Source organism: Mus musculus, chromosome 17 (genome assembly GCF_000001635.26).
Source record: "Mus musculus strain C57BL/6J chromosome 17, GRCm38.p6 C57BL/6J".
NCBI lineage: Eukaryota > Metazoa > Chordata > Mammalia > Rodentia > Muridae > Mus > Mus musculus.
In genome coordinates, this window is record NC_000083.6 from 74,941,528 (window position 1) to 74,965,945 (window position 24,418).

Consider the following 24,418-nt stretch of genomic DNA (forward strand, 5'->3'; position numbering starts at 1 on the left):
GGTTGAGAAAACAAAACACATCGATTTGCCTCAGTCCGTAGACTTACACATGCTTATCTTGTCAACCCTGAAACTGCGTTGCCCAAAAGCCTTGATAAAAGGTTCAGTTTTCTTTTCATTTTTTTTTTCCTTTGGACCTATTATTCAACTGTTCTTTAAAAATCTAATAATTTCTAAATAAGAATTTCTGCGGCAAAATCATTTGCATTAAGTGGGTTCATAATACCGTAGTGATCATAGCCACCATATTCAGAACATGATTTCTTAACTTAAAGCATCTCCAAAATACAAATATAATACTAACATGGAAAATATATGCTTTTTTTCCTTCTGAGATTGAGCCATGGTCTTGCTTTCTTTCTGCCTGGGAAGGTAGGTGCTTCCTGGGACTGGTTCTTGTCAGGTTTATCTGTATCTGTCCACATGTTATGTTTTACCTTTTTCTGAACTTTGCTTTTCTTCTAGGGTGATTGTAAACCAGAGTAAAGCTTCATAAATCTATAAATACCCTAAAATGAAATTTCACCAGGGCTATACTGCTGGCGTGGGAGCTGTGGGAGCTTTATGATATTCAGGTTTAGAGGGAAGGGGTTTGAAACTCCCCCATAATTAGATGCAACTGTGTGGGTTAATTATCAGAGAGCAACAGATGAATTTAGTTTCTAAGCTTCTATATTTCAAATTGCATATGGTTATTACATAAAATAACTGCCCAGAATATGCATGCATTAAGGCAAGCCCACAAAACACAGTCCGGAGTAACTTGAGAATTTTCCCCTCCATGAAACTTGTGGTCCCTACTTTGCTGCTTAGAGACCACTTATGTCTCTTTAATGTCCCATGTGAGGATCCTAAGAGGGTCTCACCAGCCATTAACCAGCTGCTGGTAGCAGTGAAGTGTCACTGAAGTCCCACTGGGAGTATTGGTGGTGTATTCTTGGCCTGGCCTTCCTGTGATTGCAAAAGGCTCCAAATGTTGATTGGAAACAACTCTTAAAGAGAAAAATGGAAATGACACGACTGGTTTTACTTTATTTTATGAGTCGAATGGAGACATCCATTTTTACATAGAATACACTATGGCGACATTCCAGCATGAGTTAAGTCATGGTGGCTTTCTATGGGCACAGGTTTTATTCTCTGTACTTTGGAATTGGTAGAATTTCCTAATCTCGGGCTGTCATGTCAGGTCATTTCTTGAAAAAGATGTTGTTGCCTCCAGTCCACAGGATGATCTGGGTGCCGTTGTGCCAGAGACAGCAGCTTAGAAGGAAAATTTCAGCACAGACTGAAGATTGCCTTCCAGCTGTCTAGTTTGGGAACTATCGTGGATGAATTCAGAAAGTAAATGGTCCAGCTTCTTCAGAGCTTGATGCATTGACCAATAGAATGGCCCCCCTTTAGTAATTACCAGGCCTTGTTTGTTTTTAGTTCTTTTGAATATAATCAAGATGGGGACAGAAGACATTCTCGGGAGGCCCCCAGAAGTGTTTTGGCACTCACCAATGCAATGATTAATAAAGCAGTGGGGGTAGGTGGCTAAGTGGGTCCTATTTACGTGTTACTCAATGACATGAGAAGGCATGCTTTAGTTCAAAAGCATTGATTGCCTGCAAGTGTCTCCACTGGGCATCATATCGCTTGGCACAGTGCTTTCGGTAATGCTGAAGTGATTCACGTGCGCCAAGAGTCTTTGAGTATTCGTCTGAAACGACAAAGCTAGGGAACAGAAGGGGGCAGACAGAGGGCATCTGACTGTAAAGATTGAGAGTTTCATTGGTTAGTGGAAGAATTTCTTGGCCAGTTCCCCTGGGAATGGGTGGTTTATGCAAACATTCCCAGGCATACATGTCTTTAATAACAGTCTTTGGAAGGCTGTCAGGGAGGGTCTTTGAGCAGTGAACAACCGTGGAGTTGAACCATGGTGGCTTAAGATTCAAGCTGCTTTCCTATTTTATGTAACAAACTTGTAGGTGGCTGTACTCCTTGCTGGCTTCTCTTTATAGCTTTCTGATTTTGTCCTCTTTTTCTCTGCTGGCTTCTTTCTGCAGCAATTACGATACAGCATCCATTCAGAGCAGGGTCTGCAATGTGTTTGGCCCCAGGCCTGGCTGGATAAGTGTAAATCCATGAAAGAGCCAAGTCTTCTCAGAGGGAAGGCTCCCAGAATGGCTGAAATCATTGCAAGGCAGGACAGTTGTGATTGGAAAGACCATGGGGTTGGGGGCAAGAAAGGAGTGTGCTCTATTTTCCCTGGTTTCAAGGAACATACCCCTCTTCATCATTTTGTCTGACTTCTGGGATAGTGAAATGATGTCTACTTCTTGGCTGCTTCTAGATAACAGGGAAAATCTCTTATGTGGTCTTAGATGGACGAGGTGACTTTAGACGGAGATACCTGTTTTCATGTTAATGTAACATCATTACCGTATGTCTGCTAATATAAGCCCCACTAGGGCAGGGATTTCATCTTGGCTTCTAGAGCTCCAGTGCCCAGACCAATAAACTGTCACCTAGTAAGTTCTCAAAAATTACTGAGAAAAGAGTGGGTGATGATGGAGGCAACAGTTTCACAGTTAAGGATGCTCTTGGTTCCCATAACAACGCTCATCACTAGCTGTAGATTCTTTTCTGTTCCTCACCTCTCTGTAATAAAAAAAAAAGTGCATCATCAGGGAAAAAAATAAAGAAGTCTAGTATATCAGCTTGTGAGAATGAAATGGATAAGCATATATAAACTGCTTAGACAACTGCAAGGGCCACAGTCTGCCCCAGGAGGAGTATTTGTTTATTTATGTGTATATTTATTTGTGTGCATGGAGGACAGGCATCAGCAAAGCATCTTCTGCGGTTGTTCTCCACCTTTTTCTTTTTACTTCTTTTAATTTTTGAAATTATAGTACACTTAAATTATCTCTCTGTTCCTGCTCTTCCCTCAAAACCCTTCTATATACCCTTCTTTTCCCTCTTTCAAATTCATAGCCTCTTTTTTCATTAATTGTTGTTATACACACACACACACACACACACACACATATGCACACACGTATTCCTTAATACAACCTGCTCATTCTGTATTCCGATATTTTCATGTGTGTTTCAGGACTGACTATTCGGTATTGGATAACCCATTGGTGTGCACTTCCCTGGAGAAAGCTTTCTGCGGCTCTCGGCACTCCTTAGTCCTGTGGTTCAGCCTGTAGATCTCTGTGTGTGGTTGAGACCTACCTTGTGGTCTCTTCCCCATCCACTTTAGCATGTCCGTTATTGTCCTTGTTCAGCTTGTGTCTCAGCAGTCATGTTGGTCAGACTTTATGGGTGTAGCTTCTGACATTCCTAAAGACTTGTGTCTCACAGCAAACTCCCTGATCCTCTCTGATTCTTAAGATCTTTCCCGGTCTGTTGGAGTGTTCCCTGAGCCTCGGGACTGAGAGTTGTTTTGTAGGTGTATCCCTTGGAATGGGATAACTAAGTTCTTCCATGAGCCTCAGTTTCAGCTTCTGTAGAATGGGGCTATAAAAACCACGCTATTTGGAGGTTTAAATGGTGGTTTCATCCCCAGTGTCAGGCCTGGGTCATGAATGGAGGTCAAGGTCATGATTGCTTCACCCATTTTTTTGTTTTGTTTTGTTTTTGTTTTCAGGGATTTTCTTCTTCTGTAATATATTTGATATCCACAGTCACCTTACAGGACAATGGGTCAAGGGCACTTAGTACCTGCTAACCTACTGCATAGGCCAGTGGCAGAGCCCAAGGTCAATACCACAGTGACCTTCAGCCATCTAAGGGACAGCTTCCACACCCTACACACTCTCAGACTTCCAGCCGGAGAGGCACCACCCTGAGAAAGTGCTCAGGGAGTGGCGGTCTCAGAGAAGCTGAGGTGAATGAAACCCGTTTAAGTGGCGTGATTAGAAGAAAGAATCGGGATAAAGAAACATATAAAAGGGGGCACCTAAAGGGAGCGCTTAGATTAGCATTCAGAGTCTCTTCATGGCATCCTCACACATGGCCACTCAGCATACTGTGACCTCGTGGATTCTCTCCCCTCCCTGGTGTCCCCTTTCCCTCTTGAACTAGGTCCTCTTCCTTCTGGCTTTAATTACATGCATGAAACAATCCTGTCTAGTTCCCGCTTTCCGTAAGGTGGCCTTTCTCTTCTCATGATCTCCCTTTCAGTTTTGTGACCTCAAGGCACACACACATAAACATGCATGGGCAACATGAAGTGCATGTTCTGCATGTTAGAGACTACACTTGCCGAGTCAGGCTAATTTCATTTAACATAATGATTTCATTAGGGGTCAGCTGGGTCATGTGGTCATTATATTCTCAGTTTTTAAGGAACTTCCATTTTCTTTTCCATAGTGACTACAGCAGTTCACATTCCTACCCACAGTGAATACAGGCTCCTAGTTCCCACAGCCTTGCTAAAATTTTTGCCATTTGTTTTCTTTATTCTGGTTGGGATGATATGGACTCTCAAAGCCATTTTAACTTGCACTTCTCTCATAGCTAAGGACATTGAATATATTCTCAAGTACTTACTGGCCATTTATATTTCTGCTTTTGAGAGCGTTCAGTTCATCAGCCTGTTATAGACTGGGTGATTTGGTTTGGGGCATTGAATTTTTAAAGTTCTTTATCTCATCTTAAGTTCCTTGATCCATTTTGAATTGATTTTGTGCATGGTGAGAGACACAGGTCTAGTTCTATTCTTCTACATGTGGAAATACAGTTTTCTCAGGACCATTTTTTAAAAAGATTGTATCTTCTTCTGTATAGTATATAGATATATACTGAAATTTATTATATATAGATTCAGTATATGTATACATTTCTCTATCTATCTATCTATCTATCTATCTATCTATCTATCTATCTATCTCTCTATCTATCTATATTCAGCATATACTATATATATGTATATATACATATGTGTTTATACAGACATACACACACACACATATATGTATATATACTGAAGTTAGGGAGCTGTAACTGTGTAAGTTTACTTCTGGGTCTGTTACTCTTTTTTTTTTTTTTTAAGAATTACTTATTTTATGTATATGAGTACACTGTCTCTGTTTTCAGACACACCAGAAGAGGGCATTGGATCCCAATACAGATGGTTGTGAGCTACCATGTGGTTGTGGGAATTGAACTTAGGACCTCTGGAAGAGCAGTCAGTGTTCTTAATAGTGTGCTGAGCCATCTCTCCAGCCCCTAGGCCTGCTATTCTAGACCATTGGTTTTCATTTCTCCTTTTGTGCCACTGTTGTGTTGGGTTTGTAAGTGTGGCTGTGTGGTATAGTTTGAGACTGGTCGTTCCCCTAAGGATAGGTTAGCTTTTCGGGGCCTTTTGTGTTTCCATATGAATTTTAGGATTTTTTTCTAGTTACATGAAGAACATCACTGGAATTTTGCCACAGATTGCATTAAATGTATAGATTGCTTTTGGTAAAGTAGCTATCTCTACAATATTAGATCACCCTAATTATGAACACAGAGCGTCTTGATCTTCTAGTGTCTTTTTTGATTTCTTGATTCAAGTGTCTGAATGCTTTTACTTTGAGATCAGGGAGATGGCTTAGTGGATACAATGCTTACTTACTGCACAAGCACAAAGTGTAGATTCAGGTTTGCAGAACCCACATCAAGCCAGTACTCCTGTGGGAGATGGGAAGTAGAGACAGGAGACTCTCTGGAAGCTTTTGAGACAACTGGCGTAACATACTCTGTGGTGAATAAATGACCCTGTCTCAAATAAGATGGAATGTCAGGAATCTGGGGTAGACCTCTGCCCCCAATAAGCATAATTTGATGTATTCCCTTCCTATATGTATCTCCTTTGTTAGTTCTTTCTCTTGTTCTATTCCTCTAGCTAAGACTTTGAGCTTCATATTGAAGAAGATTAGAGTGGGCACTCTTGTCCTGTTGCAGATTAGAAAGCAAATACTCTCAGTTTTTCTCCATGTGGTATGATGCTGGCTGTAAGTTTGTCAATGCTATGCTCTTTTTTTTTTTAAATTTATTTTTATTTTATGCACATTGGTATTTTGCCTACATGGGTGTCTATGTCAGGTTGTCAGATCCCCTGGAACTGAGGTTACAGACAATTGTGAGCTGCCATGTGGGTGCTGTGGATTGAACCCAGGTCCTTTGGAAGAGCAGTCAGTGCCCTTAACCATTGAGCCATCTCCCCAGCCTCATGCCTGTGACATGCACTTAAGCAGGAAGGTTGAAATGCCTGAAATGGTACTCAGTTAAAGTATCATTAAACATCAGCATGAATTAATGGTTAACTTAATAAAGATATGAAAGTCGTGCATAGAAATACTCTAGATGTGTGTAAATATATATCTGCCACATATATTTCCTCTGTATCTGAGAGACTCTAGAAACAAAATCATCTGGTAGTAATGAGCATATCTAGGGCCCAGATCTTGGTTACTATACTATTGTCTAGTTAAAGGAACCAAAACTTCACGGAGGAATGCTGATTCAGGGGTTGGGCATATATAACATATACAGTTATATAACATACTCTGAGGATATGAGGTGCCAGAAAGAAAGAAGATCCTAACAACAGAATGAAAAAGGATGAGGTATTTAAAGGGAGCCAGGAGCCAGCTGTAACAAGAACCAGTGTCCAGAGCTGGAATAACTTGAGCAATAAAAGAAACAATGTATACTGAATTATAACCCATGCTATAAGTAAGTCTGTGTTAGTAAAAAGAAATGGTTGAGTAAACATATACATGGTGAAAAGAGATAGCCCATCCTCCAAGATGGGCTGGGTATAATGACCTCCAGGGTCCAGAGGAAAAGAGGGTAGAAAAGAATGACTTTATGATGGGGAAGCTCTGCAGACTTACCTCAGCCAGACACAGGCAGTGGTACGTCATCTTTATGGAATGTTCCCTTCGTGTGATGTCATGAGAACACACTTGGTGGTCTTCCTTCCACAAGCCCATCTCTCTGGTACAAGCACAAGAAACCCAACAAGCTGAAACTTAAGAACAGTCTATAAATATGTGATAAGTAATCTTAAGAACTGCCAAGGCTACCAAAACAAGAAAAGCCTGAGAAAGTGTCATAGCCCAAAGAAGGCGAAAGATAACATGGTATCTTGGATAGGGTCCAGACGCTGGAAAGAGAAGTTAGGTGAAACAAGTTTATGAAGAGTAAAATGACCCAGCTCAAAGGATAATAAAAATGGCAATAAGTATGAAAAAGGAGGAGAAACCGAAGGAGGAGGAGCAGGAAGGTCAGGAGGAGCAGATGGAGGAAGATCAGGAGGAGGAGCAGAAAGAGGAGGGGGCAACAAACTGAGGAGAGAACAGAAAGCAGTAAGATGGTGAAGGTCCATGTAATTATGTTCAGTGTAAATGATTAAAATCTCCATTTAAAAGACAGATATCAGTCAGGCATGGTGGTGCAAACCTATGGTCCTAGCAGTTGGGAGGCTGAGGCAGGAGGATTACCACAAGTTCAAGACCAGCCTGGGATTCTTAGCAAATGCCAGGCCAACTGGACATATACAGCAAGACTTGACTCTAAAAGCAAAACAAACAAAACAAAATTTGGGATAGTGATGTTGTTTGATAAAAGAAGAAGCAAGATATAGTGTATTTAGATGTAGATGCATTTAAAAGTTAGCATCATATGTTAATCAAATAGCATATGAAAGCTGCAACATCGAAGTATGTTAAAATTAGACAAAGCAGACTGGGATATTACCATGGATAAAGAGGGAGAGTTCTCTTTCCCTCAACTTCTTAAAAATTCTTCACTGTATACGCTTTGGTGTTATACAAGGACACTTTCACACAGGTGTACACTATACATAGAGCCCACTCCCTCCATAGCCCCTTTCCTCTGTCCTCCCTCATCCTCTCCCGTTTACTCCCTCCTGATCAGTTTTGCTTTTAGTCTCTACACACACACACACACACACACACACACACACACACACACACGAGAGCATTCATATTCATGCATGCACATACCACACACACACATATACTTGCAACAGCAGTACTGATTACAGTGAGGTCAGTTCACAGAAAGACATGAGAATTCTTCATATGCATGTGCCTTTAGGACGTTGACTATTCAAACCAAAAATTGATAGAACTGAAAACCGAGAGAAATAAAAAGCCTTAGTTAGATTTCCAATATTTGCCCCTTAGTGTTTGATAGAACAACTTAAAAGGAAAAAAAAAAGAAAGAAAGAAAGAAAAAAGAAAATCCAAGGGAGTTGAAGAAAAGTGAAATGAAGATGTGTTCCTCCTAAAAAGGGTAGGATAAAGCAATCACATCTTGTATGGTCTTAAAGCCTATCCCTTTAAACTGTGTGGCCTCTTTCACTTGATGCTATTTCTGGCCGTTGTGTTTAGGAGCCATTGTGTTTTCTGCTTCTCTTATCTGCTCTTTAGTGTCCATGTGCCTTCTCTGAGATTATTTAGATATTTAACTTTTTATTGATTGTGAGTTTCACATCATGAATCCCAATCCCACTTATCTCCTCTCCCCCTCATATCTGCCCTTTGCCCTTGTAACCTCCCCCCAAAATAAAATACACACACACACACACACCACCACCACCACCACCATCACCACCATCACCACCATCAACAACAACAAACAAAGTATAAAAAATATCATCATGGAAGCTGTAGTGTGTCAGTGTGTCCTACAGCATATCCCTCTGTCTAAACATCCTCACTTGTAAATGTTTGTTGCAATGAGTCACATTGTTCTGGTTCAAGATCTCTGGCTTCTGTGACATCATCAATATTGAATCTTCATCAGAACCCCCAGTTATCCTGTGGTTGCCCTGTGTCATGGAGATATTGCAGATTTGGAATAGCAGGACCAGCACTTTCACACATAAGAATGATTTGCAGGTGGTATATTTTGGGGTGGACCAATTCTGAGCCCTTGATCTGGACCTGGATGGTAGCAGAGCTGGTCAGTCTTCCACTGTCTCTTATCCACACCACTGCTGTAACACATACCTGAGACAATTAGCTTATGAAGAAGAAAGGTTTATACTGACTCACAGTTTATAGGATCAGTCTGTGGTCAGTTGTCTTTCTTGCCATTAGGCCTGGGATGAGGCAGCACACATGGTCGGGAACATTTGGCGAAGCAAACAGCTCAGCTAATGGCAGCTAGGAACAAAAGAGACAGAATTGAAAGATGTCAAGACCCTTCAAGGGCATACTTTGAGTATCTTACACTCTCTCACAGGGTCCCACTTCTTAAAGCTTATTTCACCTCTCTACGGTGCCACAGTTGTGGTTTGACTAAGAATAGCTCTCCCATAGGCTCATATATCTGAATGCTTAGAGATATATATCTCTAATAATAGTTTAATAATAATAGTCTCACCAGAGAGTGGGACTATTTGAAATGATTAGAAGGATTAGGAGGTATGACCTTGCTGGAGGAAGTGTGTCATTGAGAGTGGGCTTTAAAACTTCAAAAGCCTTTATTAAGCTGAATCTCTCTCTCTCTCTCTCTCTCCCTCCCTCTGAATCATGATGTAACTTTCAGCTACTGATCTATTGTCTGCCTGAATATCAACATGCTCTCGGCCATGATGATAATGAACTAAACTTCTGAAGCCGAAAAAAAGTCCCCAATTAAATGCCTTTTTTATAATAGCTGTCTTGGTCATGGTATCTCTTCACACTAATAGAATAGTGACTAAGACAATAGCCTAGAGTAAAAGCTTCTACAACATGAGATTCTGGAGGCATTTCAGATCTAGCCTAATGAAGCTGTGGTGATTATAGGTTATTAACGTATTATGTTCTTAGACATTTTATTTATTTTTTATTTATTTTTATTTTTTGGTATTCCATAAGTGTTTTATTCGTTGCAGTTAGGTATTACAATTAGGTATCGTGAGTTATAAAAACAATACATATCAAAGATTTAATTCTGTCATTATCTGCGTCTAATTCTGGACACGTTTAGTTCTTAATTATTGCAGTGGGAGGAACTCTAGCACTAGAGTTATTTTTTTCAATTTTTTATTAGATAGTTTCTTCATTTACATTTCAAATGCTATACCAAAAGTCCCCTATATCCCCCACCCACCCTGCTCTCCTACCCACCCACTCCCACTTCTTGGCCCTGGCGTTCCCCTGTATTGGGGCATATAAAGTTTGCAAGACCAAGGGGCCTCTCTTCCCAATGATGGCCAACTAGGCCATCTTCTGCTATATATGCAGCTAGAGACACGAGCTCTGGGGGGTACTGGTTAGTTCATATTGTTGTTCCACCTATAGGGTTGCAGACCCCTTCAGCTCCTTGGGAGCTTTCTCTAGCTCCTCCATTGGAGGCCCTTTGTTCCACCCTATAGATGACTGTGAGCATCCACTTCTGTATTTGCCAGGCACTGGCATAGCCACACAAGAGACAGCTATATTAGGGTCCTTTCAGCAAAATCTTGCTGGCATATGCAATAGTGTCTGCGTTTGGTGGCTGATTATGGGATGGATCCCCAGGTGGGGCAGTCTCTGGATAGTCCATCCTTTCATCTCATCTAAACTTTGTCTCTGTAACTCCTTCCATGGGTATTTTGTTCCCCATTCTAAGGAGGGACGAAGTAGCCACACAAGAGTAGATATTAAATGTTCTTACCACAACAATGTAAGTATGCAGGGTTCTGGATATGTCCATTAGCTTGATGAATAACAATGTATATAACAATGTATACATATATCAAAATACCACATTGTATACCATAAATGTACATATGTTTTATTTTTCAATACATTTTAATAAAACTGGGGGCAACTTCATTTAAACAAACATATAAATGGAGACAAATGTAGCTTAAAGTTGCCAAAAGCCAGGTAGTTTTCTCACTTCATATGATATTTTTATGTTGGCCAAGACTATAGTAAGCTGACTGAGCCTGTTGACAGTTGGGAGAGACAAAAGTGCCTTCAATGATTCGCACTCCATTTGTGTAGGCAGGTGCACAGAATGCTTTAGGGACTCTGAGGAGGATTGTGGGTGATAAAATCACTGAAATCTGCTATTTCCCAGTTGATTCCAAGACTCCATGCCTGGACCAGGCACCAAAAGCCAAAGCCTTTAACTTGTAAGTAAAGGTAGCATGAATACCATGCACTTATCAAAAAGAGTCTTAAGATTTGGACAAACATAGAAGAAATTCTATGACATCGTATAATGTAAATGGGAAAACAAATTGACTGGTAACCCTACTTCATTGGTTTGGCTACCTGAAGTGCTTGCTGCATTGAATATTCTGAAACTGGCTGTAATGCAACTGGAGATAGTGCCTTCCTCTAGTGATAAACTCTGTCATGAACATGGTTGGAGATGATGGAAACAGGATACGATGGAATTGCCTGTTAATGTCAAGAACTCTGGCTTTGAGAATTTGAACCTGGGCTGTGCTAGTTACTAGCTATAGTATCTTACAATACCAGTCTCAACATTGATAATTTAATGCTAATTTATTATCAAAATGTTTCCATTCTGTACATATGTGACAATTGTGTTGTAACCTACAAGCAGTAATAATTTATTCTTCCAGGAATCGTCTCTGATGGGCTGTGATCTTTATTCACACTAATTCGTTCATTGTATATACATTGAGAAACCTTTTAAAAAATTCTTCTTTCATATATCACATCTTGACTTCACTTTCTCCTCCCTCTCTCCCCCATAGTCTCTCCCTAACACCTTCCTTCTTCCCTAGGTTTATCCTCCTTCTCCTCACAAAAAAGCAGGCCTCCCAAGGACAATAACCAAACATGGTAAAAAGAAGCTACAAAAAGACTTCATCAAGGCTGGATGAGGCAACCCAGTAGGAAGAGATGGGTTCTAAAGATAGGCAAAAAGTCAAGGATGCCCCCTCTCCATCTTCCACTGTTAGGAATACCACAAGAACACCATGCTACTCAGCCATAACATATATGCAGAGGACCTATATCAGAACACTACAGGCTCCCTGATCTTTACAAGCACCCACTGAGTCCCAACCAGTTGATTCTGTAGGTAGTGTTCTTACGGTAGTCCTGACCCCTCTGGCTCCTCCAGTCCTTCCTTCCCTTCCTTCACAGGACTCCCAAGCTCTGCCCAATGTTTCGCTGTAGGATTCTGCATCTGCTCCTATCAGTTGCTGGATGAAGTCTTTCTGGTCTCTGATGACGAGAGACCTCTACCTCACACCTGAAATGTCCCCCATTTTGACCAGCCTGGAAAGTAATGATTTTAGGTCAACTAGATTAGGACAAAGGATGTTTACATAGATGGCAAAATATTACTTATTATTACTTCTTGAGCTGTAATATCTATCTTCTCTGTCTTTGTACATTAGAGCTCTTAGTTCTCATGTCTTTTGACTCTGGAACTTACACTTTAAGAAAGGGGACTGCTGAAATTCAGAGGCCTAGGCTACATTTTGAATACCAGTCAAGCATGGCTGTATGGCAAAATTGTTTAAAAGCAGATATATGACATACAGGCAGACAGACAGACAGACAAATTATAGCATCAGCATTTAACCATTTTTCCCCCAAAAAGAATTCCAAACATTTGTGTAGCAACAGCCTCATTTGTATGGTTTCCCAAGAGTGCTATGTTTAATACCAAGACTTACTTGAATGTGAAAGGTCCTTTTAGATTTATATTAAACAACTCAGTCATTTTGTGGTATAAACTCATGGTTTGCACAGCAATGCTTCCCTAATTTAAATTAGAATGATAATCATAGGCTGATTCTGGAGTAATATCCAGGAATTTCCATAGTGAAGACAAGGTAGACCAGATGAACTTCCAGCCCTCTGATAGAGAGGGAATCAGGGATTTCTGGTAATCCTTTTACATCTAAGCTTGCCAACTGTTGACAACTGCAGTACTATGAATTATCAGTTTAATACATTTGTGAAAATACTGTCTATCCTTACGTCACTACTTAGAGGAAGAGGAAACTATTGGAAGGGAAGCAGCTAAGACAGACGAGGGAGAAAGGAGTGTCTTCAGCATTGGAGGTTGGTCTACATAAAGGGCAGCTGGCTGAGTTCTAATCATGTGCTGTTGTCAAGGAAACAGAACCTCCAGAATATTTTGAGGGGTACTGCCCTCTACTGTGAACTTTAATGAAGAGAAGAGTCTAGAGGACCAAGGGATGTGTTCACTTTAAACCTACTGTGGTAGGAAGAACTCTATGAAAGTGTCTAAGAATCCCAATCTCTGAACTGTCCCATTCCTTACATGTGGGTGGGATCAATGGATATAATTAGTCACTATCATGATCAGGTTGCATTATGGAAGAGGAGGGGGAGTTTTGCAAATTAAATTAAGGGTTTTAATCAGTGAATGTAAGTTAATAAAGCAGGGTGAAGTTAATTTTCTTTAAGTCTGTTATGGGTAAAATTGACTCAATCTGGTTAAACACCTTCAAAATGACAGCCTTCCCTGAAAGGGGCACTGAAGAAGTGAGTGTCTGTTAGTTCTACAGTAGTAAGGAAGCCAACTCTGCCAACAGTCATATGAAACCGGAAGCAGACCCTGAGCCCTACATGAGACTGCAGTCCTGGCCAACATAGTGACACCATCTAGCAAGACAGAGACTATGAGGTGATGAATACATTATCAACTGCTGTATTTGTGGTGAGTTGAGCTGTAGCAGTCATCCTTCATGTTCTTATCTAGTAACCCACAGTGTACAGTGTACGCACAGAGTGATGTTCAGTGATGTAAGGCAATTTGACACCAATGAGACCTCTTAATTGTCTTTTATAATAGTCTGGGTCTACAATGGAATGGGAATTTAAATTTTTTTCCTTTTTCTTTACTAAAAAGTCCTGTTCTAGTTCATAATCTGCTTCCCTGGTTTCCTGAATTATCTGCCTGAATCCAGGCCAGCTCCGAGGGCCTGCCCTTTCACTTTTTCTTGGCTTGCCTAAGGGCACAAGTGCTATTGATGAACTTAACCTGGTTTGGGGACAAGTCTGGTACCTGGTTTGTGTGGACTGGTGTGCCACCTGTGAGTGTGAGCCCCTGTGAGCTAGTGTGTCACTGTGAGTGTGAGCCACTGTGATCCTGTGTCCCACCTGTGAGTGTGAGCCCCTGTGAGCTGATGTGCCCTGTGTGAGCTGGTGTGTCACTGTTAATGGAAGCCCCTCATACTGCTAAATGGAGGTGAGGAGAGATGAAAGGGACAGCCAAGGGCTGGGAGCAGTGGCTACCTCTTTAAAGGGTTGTCTCAGAGTTCTCCACCAAGACACAGAAAGCCAGAGGTTCCAAAGTCAAATGTGGCTTTCAGGTGACTGTGAAGGTCTCTTGGTGGAAGCAGGAGATGTTTTGTCTACTACTATGTTAGCTTGACTTATGTTTATGTTTTAAAATGAATTGATAAGCACTGCTAAGACTAATTAAAAAGAAAAGAAAGTGAACCCACACAATTACACCTACACCAATACTGACAGTGGAGTTATTTGTGCAATTCAGTGAAAATTTTCTTAGGGTAACGTGTATATCTGTCTATTGGAAAACAGATGAAACTTACGAACTCACAGGCAGATATTTTTAAAACCTGTCCCACAGAACACTTTGATAGTGTAAGCAATGCATATCTTATTAGTTCCTTGAGAGTTTTCAATGTTTTTTAGTTATATTCACCCCCAAATCCACCTCGCTTCCATACTCACCAAACTTTGTTCCTCTTTCTCTTCTCCTCCCTCCCTTCCTCCCTTTTTCCTTCCCTCCCCATCTCCCTCTCCCATCTCCCATCAAGATCAGTTTGTGCTGGCCAAATACTCCTTGATGTGTGACTTCACATTGAAGTGGTCAACCTATCACAGGCTACACTTTTATTAAAAAAGTGTATAGGGGCTCTCCCAGCCCCTAAAACATGTAATAGCTCCACAGAAGGGGGTGGGGTTTTATGCCTAACTCCATCCCCATGCTGAGATTCAGTCTGATTTGAGGTTGCACGGGTTTTGTGAGTGCTGTCTGCTTTTACACACTTTCAGCCCCTATTCTTCAGTGACCTTTGAGCCATATGTGTGTGTGTGTGTGTGTGTGTGTGTGTGTGTGTGTGTGTGTGTGTGTGTGTGTGTATTCCACTTAGGACTGAGTGCAGTCATGCCTGAACATTATAAGCATTCAAGCACACACTAACAGTGATTACTCCAATCCCCTCAGCGAAAGTTAAAAGTGGCGAAACTCAACTGCTTTTTATGACAAAACTTAACTTTTTGTCCTTGTAGCTGCCAGCCACGATCAGGAGCAAGCTTCACAGGAAACATTCCTTCCTGAAAGCATGCCCTTTTCAAAATGGAGACACAGTGTACTAAGATAAGATCCTGACCAATTATTTATGCAATAATTTTTCTAAAAGAAATAATTTTGATTATATAGAAAAAGATAAAGTCAAAAATTTACAAATGAATAACAGTGATACCATTCTATTAAAAATTAGGAGTAAGAAGGAACCGATTTAAAATTGAAAATTAAAAACTTTTGTAAAGGTTTATTTTTATTATTTTAAATTCTGTATATGTGTGTATGTGTGTGTGTGTGTGTGTGTGTGTGTGTGTGTGTGTGTGCCCTTGAACTCTGACAGAGCTGAAGCTGAAGTTAGAGCCACCTAAAATGATTGTGGTAATTGAACCCGGGTTTTCTGCAAGAACACCATTCACACTTAACTGCTGAGCTATCTCCCCGACCCAAAAGGAAGTTCTTAATCCCATGAATGGCACCTCCGAAATCCTCATGAAGCACGACAATGTGTTGATCCGTGTTCAGAACAAGAACTCGATGACAGTCCTCTGTGAGATGACCTGGTTTTTATCATTTTAACACATGCTGGCTTGGCCTTGGCTGCTCTTGTGCTAGACTTGCAAACGTTAGGGATGAGCCTTGAGTTCCCTCTGCTTTGAGGACACTTCCAGATCCTTGCTGTGACTGCAAGTCTAGACTCCTGTACTGCTTAGGTGGAAGGCTTTAGTGTCTTGTTTCCCATGATACCTCACCGTCATTAGCATAGAGGTTTTTTTCTTTACGTGATTATACGTTTTTTAACCACTTTTTTTTCTCTCATTTACCTGATAGGAATGCTCTGGAACAGAGGGTCGAAAGGGCCAGTTTATGTTTAGACACCATGGTGCTGATATAGGTATCTGGTAACATGACTGACACTGGACAAACCAGAAGACTAAGTCAAAACAAAATGGTTGACTCTGGAAACCCCAAAGCAAACAGATAAAATGTATTATGTTTTGGGCAAAATGCTGCTTTTGTGTGATTTCTGTATAAATTTGAACCCTAATCAGAGCTTTGCCCTCTTTAGCCTGCTTGTGTGTGTCATCTATAGACCTGTGTGCCTACTTCCATGTAGCCTGTGTGCTGGTCTTTATGTGTCTATGTATGTGGTGGTATGTGTGTCTATGTCCACTGTGTGTGGCCAATGTGTTCATGAGTGTCGTTTAAAAAACTTTTATGTTTAAATCCAGCACTCATGAAGCAGAGGCAGGTGGATCGCTATGAGTTTGAGACTAGCCTGGTCTCAATCTCCTTTGTGCTGGGAACTTGATATCTAGGTATGTTTTGAGCTGACTCTGAGGGGCTGATTTCCCTTACAAACTCAACCACAACCACCAACAAAAATGTGTATAGGTGTTTTGCCTGCATGTATGTGTGTGCACCATGTACATTGCTGGTGCCCACTGAGGCCCTAAAGACATCAGAGCCTCTGGGAATGGAGTTACAGACCATTGTGAGCTGGTATTATGGGTTCCAGGAATTGAGTCCAGGTCCTCTGGAAGAGCAGCTGGTGTGCTTAGCTACTGAGCAATCTGTCAGGCCCCATAATGTTTGCCTTAGTCTATGTCTCCTTGAATTCTCTTTAACCTCCTGTCCTCCTGTGAACTGCCTGTTTTCCTGGCATCAACATTTAGACCTCACAATCCCCCACCAAACCCTGCCAAGATGGGTATGAGACCTTAATCCCCAGTACGACCGTGTTGGGAAGAGGGGCTAATGAGAGCTAGTTAGGCCATCATAGTGAAGTGAGCAGATCAATGCCATGGTCAAGAGAATGGATCTCTTATTGGCAAGTTTGGCTGGTCTTTTCCCTTACTTCTACCTCTTCTTATAGACTACACAGTGAAACAGCCTTCACCAAGGGCCCACTCCTCAATTTTAGACTTTCCAGACTTTAGGACTACAAGCGGATACATTTTTGTTTGTTTTAAGCTACCCAGTGTCTGGTACTCTGTTATAAAAATGGACTAAGTGGCTCTGTCTGGATCCACAGTATCCCAGGCAGAGCACAGGGACACAAGCCTTGCCTTTCCCAGCAACATCTCAGATCTGTGGGAGGAGACTGTTGCATGGCTTTCCTTGATGGGATATGAAGAACTGTCTGTCACCCTAGATAGGGTACTGGCAGACGAAGGAAGAATTCCATCCAAGTTAAGTTTGATGACACAAGGGGTTCTTAGAGTCCCTCCCAGAGAACTCTCCCTCCTGGCTGCTGTACACACAGGGTCTCCCTGGCAGCCTGGACATCTTGTGGCAAGCTGTGCCCCTGATGAATCCCCATGAACGATGTGCAGGCAGACTCGCTACAGAAGAGTCTCTGCCCTTTCCCCCAGCCAGTGCTCATTTATCATACAGCTTCAGAGAGGGTCAGGCCTGGCAGATATCTTATGAGGGGTCATAGCTTCTTCATACATTGACTGAGGGTGCCCCATGAACCTCCTAATGCTAATAGTTCCTCCTCTCCTGAAACTCTGAGGGCGATCACTGCTGGCCTCGCTTTAGACAGATCATGTTGACAGCTCCACAACAGGGACATTTGCTGTTGAGTGCCTTCTACCTGTCAGTGTGGTAGTCTAAGCCATGGTCCCCAGTGCCTGCAATCCGGGAATACAACCTAATATGTCAAGAATGCGGATGTGATTATGAGGGTTTTCAATGATGAGATATTGTTCTTGGAGCATCTGGTCGTGTTCAGTGACAGTTGTCTTTCTAAGAGGAGGACAGAAAGAGCTTTGGCCCAGGAGAGAGAGGTATAGTATTGAAACAAAAGCTTCCTTGAAATATGGAGGAAATGGCCAGGAGCCCAGGAATGTAAGGCATAGGACTTTAGAATCTGGGAAAGACAATAGGAGGATTGTCCCCAGAGCCTTCAGAGGGAAGGTTGTACCCCAATGACCTTAATTTGGACCCAGCAAAACTAGTTTTAGGCTCTGGCATCCAGATCTGGAAGAGAATAAATGTGTTGTTTTAAATGGCCAAGCTTTCAGTAATTTGTTACAGCAACCACAGAAAACTGTACAGGAAAAGAAAAAAAAGCAAAAGTTTTTTCACCAAAAAGAAAAGCCTGAAGTTTTATTGTGTGTCTATCCAGCCGCTACTAGTTTTGAAGACTGCATTCATTCTACAGGGAAGGCATCGTGAGCTCTGCAGTCCAAGCAAGAGTGAAGAAGAGAATTACAAAGGCACAGTGGGTGTTGTGCTTCCCAAACCAAGTGAAAGGCGAGGTGCCAGACACTAAGTTGGAACCAGAGGGTGTTTCCTCCAAGTCACTGTAAAAGAATTCTGAAAAAAGGCCAGTGTGCCCAGCGTTTTCCCCGCAGTTGACATTTATGACATATCAGCCTGTGTTCACAGCTCAGTGGATGGACAATTGGACCCCCAGGACCCATAAAGAGCCTGAAGCACCAGCTTCCCCCAGCTCAGAGAACGTGGCTTAAACTAGATAGCTGTTAAAAATTGAAACTGAGCAAAGGCGAATTCAGAGAAGCATTTAGGGCACACATGTTCTTGTTCTCCCTATGGTGGGGGCCGAGAGTAAACTACTAATGATCAGGTAAGGGTAAGAGGCCCTGAGTTTGAGTTACTGGGCTGTGCCTGCTGGATCGGTAAGAAGAACCTGCGGTAGGAGGTGGGTGGAGGTGGGTGGGCTTTTCCATCGCTCGTTTCACTGTTCTCCGTGAAAGTCGTGGAAGTTAGGGAAGTTAGCACCAGAAGACTGTGGGTGCTGGAGACAAAGCAGAACAAGGAAAGCTAACGTTTGAATAACCTTGCCAGGAGCCAGAAGTAGCTTAGGCCACGGGAAACAGCAGCTGGCCTTTCTCACGTGGTCTTTCTTCATACCTTCGGGATCGCACTCTTGAAGCTCACTCTGTTTCCCATTTCCATGGGAATACATGTGAGCCTAGCTTGGGAAAGCATAACTAAAAGTCCCTCGGACAGAGTCTGGGTGTCCATGATGGGCTCTCAGCGGTGGCTTTTCCTCGCTTCGGGGCAGATGGCTCCATCCTGCTCTGAATCTCAATTAGCCGTGTTGCTCTCCAAACAGCTGCAAAATCATCTCACTCGACTAACTTCACATCTCACTTAACTTCTGATTTTACATTGGAATATACACTGTGGGGACTAAGAGCTTGCTACCCTAAACTCATGGACCTCCACCAGACTGAATGCTGCTGCTTTTGAGTGACAGTGGTCTCCACGGCAAGCAAAACCCTTTCTCTAGATGACCTGTGTCACTTCCCTTGGTGCTTCACGAGTTCCATCAGACTAATGCTACTACTCTTTTCTCCCTGCAACAGGGAGCGTGCTGTTTTCACAGTCCCCTCTCTACCTTCTCCTGAATACTACCTCCTCTAGGCTCTGCAGTGACATCTCAGTTAGGCTCTTACTAACCAGGGCTAGTCCACTAACCAGTCCACTAAGTGACTAGATGCTTTCAAATGTGAGTTACTAACTATAGCAAAGGTACCTTAGATGTTTACTGCACCTACCCATTTTGATAACCTTTTAACCTAGTGTCTCTCTCCTTCTGTCTCTACAGTATATTCTCACATCAAGATACTTGATAATGGTTGTAATGGTTCCATTGGTCATATTAGAAAATAAGACCGACATAGCTTAGGCTTGTTCCCGACTAGTTCATATAAATTAATTCTATTTATATTCATCCATGTTTACCACATGGCTGGACACCTCTCCTCAGCACCGTACGTCTGAGTTCCAAGTCTGGCTGGCAGATCTCCCATCTCTCAATTCTTCCCAGAGTTCCCATCTCTTCTTGGATGTCCCGCCTTTCCTCTCCTGTCCTGCTATAGGCCATCAGCTGTTTATCAAACCAATCAGAAGTGATGGGGAAGAATGTTTACAAACTACGATGCAGGCGATGCTTTATAAACATAACAAACAGTACTCAGTGCTCCCTGGCTCAGAAATCAACATCTGAACACTACAAAGACAACCTTTACACAGTGCCCAAGATTATCCCAACACTAGGGCAGTGCAGAGCAGAAAGCCATCGCGGATCTAAGTGACTTCTTTTCCTGTATCTGAATCGGATCTCTACTTTAAATCAACCATTCAAGAAATATGCGCCTGGGCTGGTGAGATGGCTCAGTGGATAAGAGCACCCGACTGCTCTTCTGAAGGTCCGGAGTTCAAATCCCAGCAACCACATGGTGGCTCACAACCATCCGTAGATCTGACGCCCTCTTCTGGAGTGTCTGAAGACAGCTACAGTGTACTTACATATAATAAATAAATAAATCTTTAAAAAAAAACAAACAAACAAACAAAAAAAAGTCTCTTGTTTAAAAAAAAAAAAACGTATTGTTGCCAGGCGGTGGTGGCGCACGCCTTTAAAGAAAAAAAAAAAAAAAAAAAAAAAAGAAATAGGCGCCTTCCTTCACCCGTGGGAAAGAAAGGAGACTTGGAAGATGAGTGACAGAGAAGGAAGTGCTGTGTATTGGGAGAAGTTTGCCTTTTAAGAAGGTTAAGGTGGCACAGGAAACGATTTACCCCAAGGATGGACAGGCCAAGAACTGTATGGAGGATGCCCAGCTTTGTGGCAGGGGAGGGAGTGGGAAGTGTCTCAGTGGGGAAGGGGTGGATGGGTGGAGGGGTGGCTTGGCACAAAAGAGGGCATTTGGGGAGCAAGGGAGGAGACTGAAATAAATCCTTTCACTTTTTGAAAAAAAAAAAAGAAAGAAAAGAAGACCAAGGAATACATGAATAAGAAAAATTAGTATTATAAATCATTGCCAGAGTTCTCATAGAATTTGTTCTCTGCTCTGTCCCAGCCACCACACTATGGTGCATTAGTCCAGGGCCTTGAAACTTTTTCCACACATGGCTCTTTCCTCTATGTCCCCTCTCCCTGGTTTTTATTCAACACTGGGCAAACATGTCTATAAAATAGGTATACAGTCAAACATTTTAAAACATATTTTGGTACACATTGAACCTCACCACTTATTAAAGATGAAAGCTAGTTTGCATACTAATGAGATGGATGTGTTTGTCTTCTTGTTTTCGCAAAAAGAATTATTAAGTCCTGGTTGAATAGTTGATATCGTAAGATATAGAATATCTCTAACCTTTTTCAGAGTTCACGTATATTTTGGCTTGTAGGAGTCTGTTGTGGATGGCCCTGATGCTGTCCCTGTGAACCGATATCCTAATCAATAAAGGAGACAATCACTGGGTGAGTAGGAGGGACTTCTGGAGGAAGAGAGGAAGCAGGAGAGAGTTTGGTCCTTTTGGAACGGGGACAGTATATGGGTAAGATGTAGCTGCGAGAGTTTCCTGGTATTATGACAGATCCACAAGAATTCACCACCAGATGAATCAGATTTTAATAAGGCTTAGTTGTTGCGCCCAGAGATTGAGTTACCATTGTTTCTGAACTGAGTTTGTGTTGTGTTTTCTTTCGCGCAGCCAGCAGCTCATCCGAGTTCAAGAGAGAAAGGTACGGCGGCAAAGTGTGGGTTTGCCAGATGTGTACCACAAAGGCCGTGGGAGATTTGAAGCATGGGGTTGGCATGGTAGCAACCACAAGTGGGAACCTATCGAGCTGGATGGAGAGATTGTGGAGTTCTGAGTCAGAGTCTCCATGAGATAAAAACAGGTTGGCCGTTGCCCTCCAATCCATGTACATGCCTGGTGCCCACAGAAGCCAGAAGAGGGCATCAGGTTCCCTGGGGGTTTAGATAGTTGTGAGCCATCATGTGGGTGCTAATAACTGAAACCTGGCTCCTCTGAACAGCAAGTGCTCCTAACCACTGAACCATCTCTCCAGTCCCAAACAGCAAGTTTTAAAACGCAACGTTCTCTTTTTATATTCTTTAATCTTTTTTTTTTTTACAGTCCAGTCATTATCCCCCTCCCAGTCCACCCTCTGACTGTTCCTCATCCCATTCCTCCTCCCATCTCCAAGAGGATGTCCACACCTCTCACCTCCATCCCACCAAACCTCCCCACTCCTTGGAGTCCCAAGTCTCTTGAGGGTTAGGTGCATCTTCTCTGACTGAGGCCAGACCTGGCAGTCCTCTGCTGTATATGTGTTGGGGGCCTCATATCAGCTGGTGTATGCTGCCTGGTTGGTGGCTCAGTGTCTGAGAGATACCGGGGTCCAGGTTAGTTGAGACGGTTGGTCTTCCCATGGGGCCACCTTCTTTCTCAGCTTCTTCCAGCTTTTCCCTAATTCACCCACAGGGGGCCCCAGCTTCTGTCCATTGGTTGGGTGAAGTATCTGCATCTGACTCTTTCAGCTGCTTGTTGGGCCTCTCAGAGGGAAACCATGCTTGGCTCCTGTCTGTAAGCACATCATAGCATCAGTAATGCCTTGGAGTAGGCTCCCCTTGAGTAGGCTCCCAATTTGGGCCTGTCACCGAACCTCCTTTCCATCAATCTCTTCTACATTTCTGACCCTGCAGTTCTTTTAGACAAAAACAATTCTGAGTCGGAGTTTTTGACTGTGGGATAGCAACCCCATCCCTCCACTTGATGCCCTGTTTTTCTACTGGAGATGGATTCTACAAGTTCCCTCTCCCCACTGTAGGGCATTTCTTCTAAGGGGAATCCTTTGAATCCTGAGAGTCTCTCACCTCCCAGGTCTCTGGTACATCCTAGAGGCTCTCCCCACCCCCTACCTCCCAAGGTTGCCTGTTTCAGTTATTTATGCTGACCCTCAGGGCTTTGCTCCTCTTCCCTACCCCCCAAACCCAGCATTCTAACAACACATTCCAAACTAATTTGATCCTTACGTGCTGAAGAATGACAATGGACACCATTAAGTTTTTGTTTTACATAATTAAGTTATGCTTCATAAGGACAGCAATAACACCGCGTTTTCCAGCATACGTGCTCTCGAGTCTGTGCTGGTGATTTTCAGGCAGCGTTGGTTGGTGAGATGGCATGGGCTCGTCTTCCTCTCTCTTTTTCAAACGAATGAGAAAATTGTGGCTTTAAAGGTTAAGCAGCATGACCCTCTCCCCCAATTTCAGGCAGTGTAGCTGTCATGGACCTCAAGCTGGAGTTTGTATAGTTTGACTTCAGAGGCCAGAATCTTAGCTGTCATTCCCACAGAGATGGAGGGAGCCTTCACCTTAGAGCAAACTCAGATGCAAAGAATCTTATTCTCTCTCAGGGCAGAGAGAATAAGATAAACCCCCTAAAGGATCAATGAATAGCAGCTGGCTGCTGAACAGTGTCCTAGGGTGATGGTGAGGGAAACGTTTAGAGGGAGATGGACCATGCTCCTAGAGCCACTGGTTGTCGTGAGTAATACTTGATTGTCAAGTACACAGGGTTTAGAATCACTGAAGAAACAAGCAGCATGGGCTGTCTTTCTATGAGCGACTGTCTAGATAGGTCAATTGAAGTGGGAAGGGGCGCACTGTCTGAGGGCAGCACCTTCAGTGGCTGAGGCCCTGGATTGGACAGAAGAGACAAAGCAAGCTGAGCTCCATCAGCCACCGTCTTTGTCTGCTTCATGTCCCTGTCACCCAGCTTCTCTGCCCTGATGGGTCCTACTCTCTTAGCTGTAAGCCGTTATAAATCCTTCCTTCCCAAAGTTACTCCTGTTGTGTGTTTCATTGCAGCAATGAGAAAGATAATGACTGCAGAAGGCACGCTTTGGGATCTTGTGCCCTTTCAATATGAAGAACTCGTTGGAGGTCAGAATATAAAAAGGCTGGAGTTATGCAGATCCTGGTGATGGGGGAATAGGTGTGGGCATAACTGGTAAACAGCAAATTCTATCTAACTGCTCACATAGAGGACACAGTTTGCCTTATTTTGTATGCACCTTAAACCTGTCTAGATGTGATCCCCTGTCCCTCCCCCAGTGTTGGGACATAACCAGAGTACAATCAAATAGAACATCTAAGTTGGGTGTCTGTTAAAGAAAGGAACATTTTATTCCATTGTTCAGAGAGGAATCTGTGTGCAGATTGGTGCAGGTCGGGGGCTTAATCAGGCTGCTAGGTGCATTGTTCAGAGAGTGGTGTGTGTGCATAGTACATGTGGGTAATGTCAAATGCTTTATTAGACGAGAGAAGTGTGCTCACAGCTCAAGCCAAGCGGAGTCCCAGGTAGTTAG

General features: G+C 42.6%; 2 long non-coding RNA genes across 6 annotated transcripts; one reads left to right on the forward strand and one right to left on the reverse strand.

The window, feature by feature from the left end:
• Positions 1-1,012: 1,012 nt before the first annotated feature.
• Gm31759 (predicted gene, 31759) lies at positions 1,013-8,771 on the reverse strand. The gene is made up of 3 exons (NR_168504.1): positions 8,732-8,771; positions 6,879-6,981; positions 1,013-2,646 (listed from the first exon to the last, which is right to left on the reverse strand). It is a non-coding gene; the product is annotated as a predicted gene, 31759 (long non-coding RNA).
• A 50-nt stretch (positions 8,772-8,821) lies between these two features.
• Gm31818 lies at positions 8,822-16,287 on the forward strand. Of its 5 annotated transcripts, XR_876955.1 has the most exons (4): positions 8,822-8,976; positions 11,071-11,125; positions 13,541-13,665; positions 16,111-16,287. It is a non-coding gene; the product is annotated as a predicted gene, 31818 (long non-coding RNA). The 5 variants fall into 5 exon arrangements; XR_876953.1 differs by lacking the exon at positions 11,071-11,125 and having other exon boundaries at positions 13,465-13,665; XR_876954.1 differs by lacking the exon at positions 11,071-11,125.
• Positions 16,288-24,418: the final 8,131 nt, after the last annotated feature.